Source organism: Humulus lupulus, chromosome 1 (genome assembly GCF_963169125.1).
Source record: "Humulus lupulus chromosome 1, drHumLupu1.1, whole genome shotgun sequence".
Classification (NCBI taxonomy): domain Eukaryota; kingdom Viridiplantae; phylum Streptophyta; class Magnoliopsida; order Rosales; family Cannabaceae; genus Humulus; species Humulus lupulus.
Window position 1 is genome coordinate 32,589,671 of NC_084793.1, and position 10,176 is coordinate 32,599,846.

Consider the following 10,176-nt stretch of genomic DNA (forward strand, 5'->3'; position numbering starts at 1 on the left):
GTGCTTTCATTGAGAGCCTTATGGCCGCAAACGATCAAAACATTCCTGAAGAAAAATATCCAAGACGCCCTGGGAAGCAGCCAATGGTAAACCCGAATATTGAAGAGAGAAGCGAGTCCTTCGATTCTCAGGGACCACTAGCACCTCCAAGGGATGAGGATATGTACTACAATCCTAAACGGTACATTCCCATTGTGGAACTTGAAAACCAGCAGCTGAAACAACAATTGGCTGAAGCCAATAAGCGGAATGTGGAGTTGGCTAGGTTAGCCGCAGAGGCTCAGGCGGCTCAGCTCCCACCTCCGCGTGAAAACCAAGCCCCTCCTCCGAGGGACGTGCATATTCCTCCCTGCAGGCCTCGTGGACGTCCACAAAAAAATGCTGCCACAAGGAGGCCAGAGCAACATCCGGCACCAGCAGAGCCATCCGCTCCCTCGAGACCCCCGAGAAGTACCCGAGCTAGGGCTCCGGTTAATTCAACTATGGAGATACCAGCGGGAACTGGGAATAACCGAGCCCCTATAGAGGCTCGGACTCAAATCCCTGGTAACAGGCATAATGCAACCGACCAGTCTCGAGCAAACTCTGGGCCATCTAGGCCTCGAAATGGGTGGCAGCCACCTTCACCCATACGCTTCCCGCCATCACCTATACGATACCCTTCACCACCTTGCAAGAACGCTTAACCAGTTCGTAATGATGAGGAAAGACGTGTGGGAAGGAGGCAAGGGAACAGAGAAGCCTTCAGGGAGCGAAGAGGCGCCCAATCTACAAGAAGTTAGATTTCCCGGTCTCACACTGCAGAGACGAGGCAGCATGAAAGAGACCCCTCTCGAAATAATCATGCGACGAGTCTTACCAGTGACGACTCAGGAGATACTAGATCGATCAGTATGTATGATCGAGGTCGAAAGAATACTGGGAGTCGCAGGAATCGCTCCGACCTGCAGGAACACTTGAATCAGAATCGGGGTAATGTTAACCCGACAAACCCGGACCTGAGGGATCGCCTAAATGGGCGTAAATATCCCCTGCGGAGGCGCGTTCCTGGAATAGTGATCAATGACAGCCAATTTCAAGCAAAACCCCTCGCGGACCCGATCCAGGAAAGAATTGATCAGTTGGAGAAGGCCTTCAAACTTTTGCAAAATGAGAAAGGCCGAGGTCGGCATGAGGATTCTGACGAGGAGCTTGAACCGTTCACTCCCCATATTTCCAATGCTCCGTTTCCTCAAGGATTTCGGATCCCTCATGTCCCAACTTTTGAGGGAAAATCCGACCCATACAACCATCTGAGTACATTCAATACCATAATGAGAGCAAGTAACGTGGGTTACGAGCTCAGGTGTATGTTATTTCCAGCATCGCTCATGGGACCAACCAAGAGCTGGTTCGAGAAATATAAAAGACATTCAATCACTTCTTGGGATCATCTATCTAAGGACTTCAAGAAGCAGTTCAGAGCCATGATGGGGGTTAGACCTGAGGCATCAACTCTGACTAATGTTCGACAGCAGCCAGGTGAGACATTAAAAAGTTACCTTACGAGGTTTAACTTGGAAGTGGCCCGAGCTCGAAATGTGGATGACAGTGGTCATCTAATGGCTGTCCAAGTTGGAGTAATGCCAGGAAGTGCTCTCTGGGACGGCATGCAAAGAAAACCGATGAGATCCCTAACCGAGTTTAACAAACAAGCACAGAGGTTTGTCAATGTAGAGGAGGCGAGGTCGACACTGAATATGACCTCCCAGCCCGTAACTACGACGATAAATGTAAACTTTGCCTCAACCTCGGCGGACCCACCAGTCTCAAAGCTTCCTATGGAAAACCCTTCCAAAAGAAAGAAGAACGAAGGGAGTAACCCCGAGGCCGAAGGAGGAAAGAAAAAGAAGGGGGAAAGATACTTCTCCGTGTACAAAGTGTACACCGAGCTCAACGAGTCTCGGGAGAAGATATACCTGGTTAATGAAAACCATGTCCCTTTCAGACGTTCAGACCCCATGAGAAATCAGAAGTCTAAGAGGGACTCCAGCAAATATTGTCGATTTCACAGAGACACCGGGCACACTACTGATGAGTGCCGACAGTTGAAAGACGAGATCGAAGGATTGATCTCGAGAGGCTACTTTAGAAAATATGTCCAAAACCAGAATACTAATCAGGCGTCTATAAGCCAGAGGGCAGCTGCGCCACAACCTGCACAAAACAACAATTCCTGAGCCAGGGAAGAAGATAGGCGCCCTCCAATTGATGGAGAAGATGTGATAACCATCTCGGGAGGGCCTCATCTCGCGGGCATGGGCAGGAATGCCCAAAAAAGATATGTGAACGAGCTAAAAACTGGGGACGGGTCTCCTTATGAACCCGAACCTAGAGCTCCAAAAAGTCAAAAGATTGAGTCTCAACCAATAACCTTTACTGAGGACGACGCGTCCCATGTTCAGTTTCCTCACCATGATCCACTGGTCATCACTCTCCAGTTAGAAAATAAGAGAGTTCACCGAGTTCTCATAGACAATGGGAGCTCAGTAAACATTCTCTAGAAGGCCATCCTAGAGAAAATGGGACTCACTCTTCACGACCTGAAAGCATGTGCGACAACACTGTACGATTTTTCAGGAGAGGGGACCGCTTGCATGGGATCCATTGAACTCCCCGTAACCTTGGGAGACTACCCAGTCTCAGCAACCAAGATGATGGAGTTCGTAGTAGTAGACCTTCCTTCGGTCTACAACGTGCTGCTCGGAAGACCCGCCCTAGTAGGGCTGGGGGCAGTCTCGTCTGTGAGGCATCTAGCCATTAATTTCCCTACTCCTAGTGGCATCGGGACGTTGAAGGGAGACCAGTTGGATGGAAGGGAATGCTATAGCATCTCCCTAAGAGGAAAGAAACAGACGAACGCACAGGCACTCGTCATTATTCAAAATAAGGATGGGATGATCTTGGAGATAGATGAAGAAATCGACCCAAGGGTGGAAGAGAAAGCTGACCTCAAACCAGTAGAAGAGCTCGAAGAAGTCAGGCTCGAAGAGTCAGATCCTTCCAAAACGATAAAGGTCGGGAAACATCTCCAAGAGGAAACTAAATAGCAATTAATTTGCTTCTTGAAGAAAAACCAGGATGTCTTCGCGTGGTCACATTTGGACATGGTAAGAATAAGTCCGAACATAGTAAGCCACACTCTAAATATTGATAAGAGCTTCCCACCAAAGCAACAAAAGCGAAGACAACTGGACGACGATAGAAAAAAGGCACTGAAAGAGGAGGTCAATAGGTTAAAAGCAAATCGATTCATTAGGGATGCTTTTTACCCTGACCGGGTAGCCAATCCGGTGTTGGTCCCAAAGCTTAATGGGACGTGGCGAACCTGCATTGACTATTCGGACCTCAACAAGGCTTGTCCAAAGGACTGCTTTCCCTTACCGAGGATTGACCAGCTCGTGGATGCCACGGCAGGGCATGGACTGATGTCGTTCATGGATGCCTATTCTGGATATAACCATATTGCCATGCATGCCCCTGACCAGGAACATATGAGCTTTATAACTAACAAAGGACTATATTTTTATAACGTCATGCCATTCGGGCTCAAAAATGTTGGGGCCACATACCAGCAGCTCGTGAACATGATGTTTTCGGAGCAAATAAGGAACAACATGGAAGTTTATGTTGATGACATGCTAGTCAAGTCTCAACTTAACGATAACCATGTTGATGATCTCGAAGAGTGTTTTGCCGTGCTCCGAAAGTATAACATGAAGCTTAACCCTCAGAAATGCTCATTTGGGGTATCATCCGAAAAATTCATGGGTTTCATTGTAAACGCTCATGGAATAGAAGCTAACCCAGACAAGATCTAGGCCCTGATCGACATGCCCTCACCTCGAAGACACAAAGATGTCCAAAGTTTGACCGGAAGGATGGCAGCACTGAGTAGGTTTATCTCGAAATCTGCAGACCGTTGTCTTCCGTTTTCCAACCTATTAAGGGGAGGCATGAAATTTGAATGGACAGAAGAGTGCGAGCTGGCTTTCCAAGAGCTTAAAAAACACCTCGCAGAACTCCCCGTCTTATCAAAACCTATTACGGGAGAAGTGCTATACTTATATCTTACCACTACCGAGCATGCAATAAGTGCGGTGCTCGTAGGAGAGGAAGAAAAGGCACAGAGGCCCGTTTATTACATCAGTAAAAGATTACTGGGGGCAGAGTCGAGATACCCCTTAATGGAAAAGCTAGCTCTCAGCTTAATTCATTCATCTAAAAAACTTCGACCCTACTTTCAGGCGCACCCCATCCATGTATTAACTGATCAACCACTGAGGCAAGTCTTGTCTAAGCCAGAGGCTTCAGGTCGACTTCTTAAATGGGCAGTTGAACTCGGGCAATTCAAGATCACCTACCACCCAAGGACGACCATTAGGGCACAGGCCTTGGCAAAATTTATAGTGGAATGTACTGGCATGACCAACGATGAAGTTATAACCCCGGCCCACGAGCTGTGGAAACTTTACATCGATGGGTCATCTAATGAGAATGGATCGGGGGCAGGGGTCATTTTGATTACTCCCGCAGGAAGCAGATTTCATTATGCCTGAAGATTCAACTTTGACACATCGAATAACGAGACCGAATACGAGGCTTTACTGGCAGGACTCTGTATAGCCAAAGAGCTCAAAGCTAAAGCAATACATTGCTACAGTGACTCCCAGCTTGTGGTTAACCAAATTTTGGGAGAATACCAGGCTCGTGGCACAAAAATGGCAGCTTACTTAGAAAAGGCAAGGTCCGCATTGGAACATTTCAAGTTTTATGCGATCGAACAGGTTCCCCGAGAGCAAAACTCAAATGCAGATGCCTTAGCTCGACTCGCTACTTCCACCGAGAATGATGAGCTAAATGTTGTGCCAATAGAACATCTCTCGGTGCCTAGCATTAACGAGTCGGAGCAGGAAGACGTGTGTATGATTGATTCCGAGCCTACCTGGATGACCCCGATAGTTGAATATCTCGAGACCGGCATCCTTCCGAAAGATCGGAACCAGGCTCGGAAGTTAATGTATCAAATTCCCCGTTACTTCGTTTTGGATGGAAAGTTGTATAAAAGGGGATATTCCATGCCATTACTTCGATGTGTGACTCCACCTGAGGCCAAGAAGATCATTGAAGAAATTCATGAAGGGTTCTGTGGAGACCATACTGGGGGGCATAGCCTGTCCAAGAAAATCATACGCCGAGGATATTTCTGGCCTACCATCAAATCAGATTCTTTCGAATACGTAAAGAAGTGTGATAAGTGCCAACGGTTCGCCACGATTCCTCGAGCTCCACCATCCGAGCTGACCATGATGACTTCCCCATGGCCATTTGCGGTATGGGGGATCGACCTCATAGGCTCTCTCCCAACTGGCAAGGGCAGAGTGAAGTATGCTGTAGTTGCCGTAGACTACTTCACGAAGTGGACAAAAGCTGAACTGTTAGCAACAATAACCTCCAAGAAAGTCCTTGACTTTGTGGTAAAGAACATTGTATGCCGATATGGGATGCCGAGGAAGATTGTATCCGACAACGGAACCCAGTTCGATAGCGACTTGTTCACCAACTTTTGTGAGAAAAATGGAATAATAAAGAGTTTTTAGTCAGTAGTTCATCCCTAGGCGAATGGCCAGGTCGAAGCTGTAAACAAAACTCTCAAGAGTTGGCTAAAGAAAAAGTTGGAGGAAGCAAAAGGACGATGGCCCGAAGAATTGCCCCAAGTCCTATGGGAATATAGGACTACAACCCGAACGTCAACAGGACATACCTCGTTCTCTCTGGCGTACGGTTGTGAGGCTATGTTGCTTATTGAGGTCAAAATTCCTACAATTCGAACCCACACTTATGACCAAAGCTCGAACCACACTCAGCTCGAAGAAACCTTAGACCTGATCGAAGAAAGAAGAAATGAAGCTCAGCTAAGAAACGCTGCATACCAACAGCGAGCTACCAGGTACTTCAACAAGAGAGTTCGAGATCGAAAGTTCAGTGTGGGAGATTTGGTGCTAAGGTGTGTATTTTTGGCAACGCGAGATCCAGCAGCTGGCGTACTCGGGCCAAGTTGGGAAGGACCCTACCAGATAGAGTTAGTCATCCGATCCGGTGTCTACAAGCTAGCAAGATTGGATGGGAGCCTAATATCGCGAGCATGGAATGGCGAACACCTAAGACCTTACTATCAATAGTGTAGGAAGGATGTTGCCTGTAACCATGCTTGTCTATTTGTACTGTTTTGCCTACTTTTGGATTTTATCAAATAAAGAGTTATTTCGTCTGATATGATTTATTTTTGCAATCTCTCTTAATCTAATAACCTATGGTCACATTCATAGGATATTAAGGGGGCATCATTGGTATATATATAAATACCACCATCTTGAAAAATAAATTAAGATATACGAAATACATACAAGTGTTTGGATGTAACCAAATGTGCGAGCTAAGATAATTTGGATATAACCGAATTATTAAAAACATATAAGTGTTTGGATGTAACCAAATGCGCGAGCTAAGGTAATTTGGATATAACCGGATTATCAAAAATATATAACTGTATGGATTACAAACCAATCACGACCTTAACAGGTTTGGAACAAACCAGCTAAAACTAATCGATGATAAGTTGGAACATAAACCCACTTCGAGTTAAGTCGAGATCGAGGCTGGAGTATCTTATAAAACAATAGTTTCGAACTCATAACCTCGGAGAGATAACCGAGGACGAGAAAAAGTAACTAAAAAATAAGATATAACTAAACCGTTTGCATTACACACAATACAAGTACTTTCGGGTTCATGGTTAAAGTAATATTCGACATTGACGAATAACGAGATCGGAAGCCGATAATTCGAGGAAACTGTGCATGAATGCATTGAACCTCGGGCCTAAATCCAAACTATGTTTGTGCGAATAAACAAACATACGCGATTCTTTAAATAAAATGTGCAAAATATTAAATGTAAAGCATATATATTAAAAGAAAAAGAAATTGTATCAGCCCTACGGGCATAAATTAAAATAATTACAAAAATAAAGGGACGCAGCCCCGAGATGAGATTCAAGAAGGAGCAGTCTCCTTAGACTTCTCAGCACCAACAACACTAGACTCTCTAGGACGAATAGCATGACTATCCTTCTGAGCAGCCTCCCGAGCAGCTTGAGCAGCCTCCTTCGCGTCAAGCCGAGCTTGCCATTTGGCCACAAATCCTTCCTCGAAAGAGCCCAGGAAGCTGGTATCAAGGTCAGCGTTGCTAGCCCAGATCCTGTACATGGCTTGATCGACCGCCTTATCCTTCTTCTCTTTGAACTCGGTAAGGAGGCGAGCCTTTTCATTTTCGATTATCTTCAAAGTGGCAGCCTTCTCCTCCTCGAGCTTGGCATTAGCTTTCTCCAGCTCCGCAAGTCGAGCCTTCACCTTTTCAAGCTCTGTCTTCGAGTCCTTGAGTTCATCAGTCGTTTTAAGCTGGAGATTCCTCGACTCCTGGGCTAGAGACATGCTCATGTGCACCTCATTGGTCAGCTTATAATTAAGCTGAGCCGAGACGACAAGAGCCTGAAACACAAAGAGATTGAATTAGAACATAAGCCAAGTCACATCAGCAATTAAAAGTAAGTTGCAAAAATTACCGTGGCAGTAAGTTCAATACTCTTATCATAAAGAGTATTACAGTCTCGGGCCTTATTCACAAACTCCCAGTGATCATCGTCAAATCCTGTAAGACTCTGATCCACCCGAGAGAGGATATCCGAGCCAATTACAGCTCCGTGGGCCCCGGCGGCACTATCAAGCACGAACTCATCAACATGAGGTCGGGCCGACGGCAGGAGTGACTTGGAGGTTGAGGGTTTCTTCGGGGGTTGGCTGAGGGTTGGAGGAATTGTAGCCGGAGGAAGCGTGGCAGGTGCGGTCGAGACGGATGCGTCGACCTGGGCAGTTGGGTCCCCGGCTGTGCTCGCAGTAGTTGGAGCTGGTGGAGTCTTCTCAGTGCGCTTGAGGATTTTGGAGGGTCGGTCTAACCTCCACGAGCCTCTCGGGAGCTTACTCTTCTGAGTCCCCTCGCCACTGTAGAGCACGACGTCAAGGTCAGAGTCCATAGCACCTGCACAGTTGCAATCAAGATTTAGCATGGTACTTACAAACGTAGAAGATATAAAAAAAAAAAACAAGTGGAGAAAAACCTAACTGGAACTCACCTCCGAGCTTGAGCTCAGAGACCATGAAATTCCCCCATCTTCAGAAGAGGCGAGGGGAGTACCTTCCCTATAGGTAGACGTCAACCTCGAAAGGTCCCTATAGTCGTTGGTCCCATATTGGACGGCTATTCCCTCCCATACCTCGTTCAGGCTATACATAGTGTCGTATTTCCCGAGCCAGCTATCGAACCTATAAACCCGTTCATCTACCCAAGTCCATACATAAAAATGATCCATATCATCCTCGCACAATACTAACCTATCGGGCTTGTGTTTTAGTAAGGTGGGGGACCACATTTTCGAACTTAGGATGACTGTACCTTGATCATCCGAGCCTGAGTTCGAGGCTTCATCGTTGGCCTCGTTCCCTGATTGCGGGCTCCTTCGGCGAACTGGAGGCGGGGGCCTCACCTCTCTCCTTGGGGGGAAGATGCCTGTTGGTAAGGGCACGAGCTCCCAGCGATCGTATTTTTCGTTGGACCAGTCCGAGGTGGACTGGCCATCTCCCAAGAGCCTGCAAGCTCGAAGTTTACCTTCATGCAAAGGGTATGAGAGCGATCTCCTGCCATAAGGGAGTTGGAGTAGGGTCTCCCTACGCTCCTTCATCTTGTCAGAAGGAGTGGGACGACGATAGTTGGTTGGAAAATAAAATACATTTCAACTAAGTACAAGCCTATAGACAAAAGTTTGAGCACAGAGATAAAGGAGGTTGGGGTACTTACGAATCCGTCTGAATGAATAATATCGAGACGGAGACAGGCCATCCGTCCAGAAGAAGGCCTTCTTAAATTCAAGAGGATGATTGGGAAGATCCTCAAACATATTTTTCTCCTTCGGGTAGCTCGAAAGGTAATAGAAGTCGTCTCCTCCTCGAGCTCAGAAGGGATTGCTTTTCAAGCTGAAAAGATACAGGATCTCATCTGGCGTCGATCCTTCCCACTTCAGCTCGTGGTATATCGACCTCAGGGCAGACAAAACCCTGTATGAATTAGTGTTGAGTTGGAATGGAGCCAACCCAACGAAGTCCGTGAAGTCCTTGAAGAAAGACTTCAAAGGCAGTATCGCTCCTGCCTTCATATGCTTCTGGCTCCAAGCCGCATACCTCAGCTTGTTGTCAGGATTTCCATCTCCTGGAGCGCGGCAGCTTTGCTCGTGGGAGGTAGGGGCTCGACACCTTAACGAGCCTGAAAATATTATACCGTGAAAGGCCAAGATATCGTTTATCTGACCTAGCGAGGTAACCGAGCACCAATAATGCTCGGCCTCAAAAATTTCCCTCCTCGACTGTGAGGTGGAGGGCTCCCCCATCAATGAAAATCGAAGATCTCTCGGGTTGTATGCGACTGTCACTTTTAGCCTGGGATCGAGAGGGATCGGTCTGGGCCTTGAGTCAGATTCCGGATAAAGAGCCTCTCGAAGGATTTTTCTCTTCTTCTCTATGACCTCGACGATTTGACAACGATAATGAGCTCGGGTTTTCTCTTGTTCGCAAGCTAGCTCATGTTCACGAATCAGGCGCTGGTTCCGGGCGAACAACGACTCCGGACTCAGAGTTTTTGGCGAATACGGGATGGCAAGCAGCGACCCCCACCGTCTTTCCAGATTCTGTGACATCTAGCGAGAAAGAAAAAATGGTGAGGGCCATGCATGCAAGGAGTCAAGAATAACGAGCTTGGAGAAACAAGCTCGGAAGTGCTTGGGTACGAGACGAGCTCGATCCAGGAAACCCGATTAAGGGTCACGATGTGTATTCCACGAAAAAGAAGGAGGGAAGTTGGTCTAATTTTTTAGAATCCCGAAATATCAGGGAAAAAGATGGCGGTTATTCAAAAATGGTATTCTTGGGTATCGTGCGTTCTTTAAAACCAAGATTTTGTACCCAATATCTTGGTGTGCAAGATACGTCTCCCAAATTTTGAAAACCCAGAAAAAAGAACCCATATTTG